The sequence below is a fragment of the Terrapene carolina genome, unplaced genomic scaffold (assembly GCF_002925995.2).
Source record: "Terrapene carolina triunguis isolate 2854851 unplaced genomic scaffold, T_m_triunguis-2.0 Scaffold35229, whole genome shotgun sequence".
Taxonomy (NCBI): domain Eukaryota; kingdom Metazoa; phylum Chordata; order Testudines; family Emydidae; genus Terrapene; species Terrapene triunguis.
The window spans coordinates 6,854-9,958 of NW_020699580.1; the positions used below are offsets into that span (position 1 = coordinate 6,854).

The 3,105-nt window shown below is 46.2% G+C and overlaps 1 pseudogene; it reads right to left on the bottom strand.

The window, feature by feature from the left end:
- Positions 1 to 671: 671 nt before the first annotated feature.
- Positions 672 to 1,604, bottom strand: LOC112121606 (annotated as a pseudogene).
- Between the last annotated feature and the right edge of the window lie 1,501 nt (positions 1,605 to 3,105).

Consider the following 3,105-nt stretch of genomic DNA (forward strand, 5'->3'; position numbering starts at 1 on the left):
TTAGGCCAGTAACTCTGTCAAAGAAGGAAATTAGATTGGTTTGAGATGATTTGTTCATGACAAATCTGTGTTTGCTGCTACTTATCACCTAGGTCTGATGACTATTTTAGTTATACAGAAAATAAGCATTGAAACCCAAGAATTTCCAAATTAATGTTCAAGAAATCCAGATAGGCTAATTTCTAGAATTACATAAATAGGGCACCCAACTAACCTAACTCTGTCCTGTCACAGAGTTATGTAACTTCCTATAGAGTCAAAACACACTGAAAAATTATGCATAGGTAATATTTGAATATTGTTTTTTATTTTATGTCAATAATGGTCAGTCCCCCTTCCTTCCACCCATCATGTTTCTAACTGAAAATGTCTCCATCAGCAGACATTAAGATGGAGTTCATGTCAATAATTTAGGGATAAATATATTACAAGGATGTTGAAATTTTCCCAAAATACCCATAGGATATTCACCATTAAAGAAAATCCAAACATCTTATGAGAAATGATGTTATGCTAGCCAAACAACCTAAACTCTGCACTGTAGTGACACCAGAAAGTGGGGGAAATGAAAAAAAAAATGCAAAGGGTTTTAAAAAATCAGAGGTCTCAACAAAGACTAAAATGCTTTAATTATAATTGAACAGTGTGTGCCTTCATTTAATTCATATTCTTTAAGGGAAAAGTTTTCTGTTCAGGAATTTCTTCAGGGCAGATTTTACCTCCTCATTTCTCAAGGTGTAGATCAGGGGATTCAGAACTCGGGTGACGATGCTGTACATGAGGGTGGATATCATGTCTCTTTCAGAGGGGGAACCTGGAGAGGCAATCAGGTAATTACCAAGGACCGGCATATAGAATAGAGACACCACGGCGAGGTGGGAGGCACAGGTGGAAAAGGCCTTTCTCCTGCATTCCTGTGAGCGGACCTTCAGGAGGAGGAAGGAGATGATATAGAGGTAGGAGAGAAGCGTGAGGATGAACGAACACAGCGCGATGCTCCCGGTGACGAAGCTGAGCAGTGTCAAGTTGAGGTGGATGCTGCTACAGGCCAGGCTCAGCAGGGGCTTGATATCACAAAAAAAGTGGTGGATTTCATTGCGGCCACAGAAATGCACCTGAGATGTCATGACCGTGTGCATCAGCGCATGTAGGAAGCCAGTGGCCCAAGTGGCCGCTGCCAGGAACAGACAGGCCTGTGGCCTCATGACCAGCCTGTAGCACAGCTGGTTGCAAATGGCCACATAGCGGTCATAGGCCATGACGGCCAGCAGTACAGCCTCACTGCTGCCCAGGAAGTGGAAGAAGTGGAGCTGGGCCAGGCAGCCAGCAAACAAGATGGTCTGGTGCCCCGAGAGGAAGCCGGCCAGCATCTTGGGCACAGTGACGGTACTGTAGAAGATGTCCAGGCAGGCAAGGTTGCCCAGGAAGAAGTACATGGGGGTGTGGAGCCGGGGCTAAGGCAGCATCACAGCTATGATGGCAACATTACCCAACAGGCTGGTCACGTAGAGCAGGACGAAGACAACGAAGAGAGGGCGCTGTAACACCAGGAGATGGGTAAGGCCCAGGAGGACGAACTCACTCACCACTGTCTGGTTCTCCATTGCTGTGGAGGAAAGAAGGCAAAGCAGGAGAAAAGCAAACATGCTGAAGGTGCCATCCAGTGCCATATCAATGGTCCCATTCACAATGCAATGGGATTGGATGGAATCAAACACTTAGGGGTGGTGTTTTCTGGTTACATCTGTAAGTGCCTTCTGTACGCAGTCAGAGTAGTACAAAGAAGGAGAATAATTATAGAGCTCTGCATTTCTTCATGACTCTGAGAGAGAGTGGGGTGTGTATGAACACAGAGAGACAACTAGCTCTCCCGATATGATGATCCACAAGGAGAGTTTTTCACTTAGAATCATAGAATCATAGAATCATAGAATATCAGGGTTGGAAGGGACCTCAGGAGGTCATCTAGTCCAACCCCCTGCTCAAACCAGGACGAATTCCCAACTAAATCATCTCAGCCAGGGCTTTGTCAAGCTGGTCCTTAAAAACCTCCAAGGAAGGAGATTCCACAACCTCCCTAGGTAATGCATTCCAGTGCTTCACCACCCTTCTAGTGAAATAGTGTTTCCTAATATCCAACCTAGACCTCCCCTACTGCAACTTGAGACCATTGCTCCTTGTTCTGTCATCTGCCACCACTGAGAACAGCCGAGCTCCATCCCCTTTGGAACCCCTTCAGGTAGTTGAAAGCAGCTATCAAATCCCCCTTCATTCTTCTCTTCTGGAGACTAAACAATCCCAGTTCCATCAGCCTCTCCTCATAAGTCATGTGCTCCAGACCCCTAATCATTTTTGTTGCCCTCCGCTGGACTCTTTCCAATTTTTCCACATCCTTCTTGTAGTGTGGGGCCCAAAACTGGGCACAATACTCCAGATGAGGCCTCACCAATGTCGAATAAAGGGGAATGATCACGTCTCTCGATCTGCTGGCAATGCCCCTACTTATACAGCCCAAAAGGCCGTTAGCCTTCTTGGCAACAAGAGCACACTGTTGACTCATATCCAGCTTCTCATCCACTGTGACCCCTAGGTCCTTTTCTGCAGAACTGCTACCTAGCCATTCGGTCCCTAGTCTGTAGCAGTGCATAGGATTCTTCCGTCCTAAGTGCAGGACTCTGCACTTGTCCTTGTTGAACCTCATCAGGTTTTTTTTTTTGGCCCAATCCTCTAATTTGTCTAGGTCCCTCTGTATCCGATCCCTACCTTCCAGTGTATCTACCACGCCTCCCAGTTTAGTGTCATCTGCAAACTTGCTGAGAGTGCAGTCCACACCAAGCAAAACTTTACAATTCATATGAAGGATTGGATGCAGGGCACTTAGGCAATGGGGCTGCCTAACCCCATGACACAGCAATGATTGTTCCAGCACCTGGAAGAGAGTATAAAAGAAGGGACAGTGACATCATCAGCCCATTTCTCCTCTCCCACCTATACTGAAGGCAACAAGCTTGTTTGGAAGACACAGAACCATTTGAACTGGGGGAAGTGGTCCTAACTGGAAAAGCTTTCCAGTTAGCACAGACTGCTGTATGTTTTGGGGTAAGA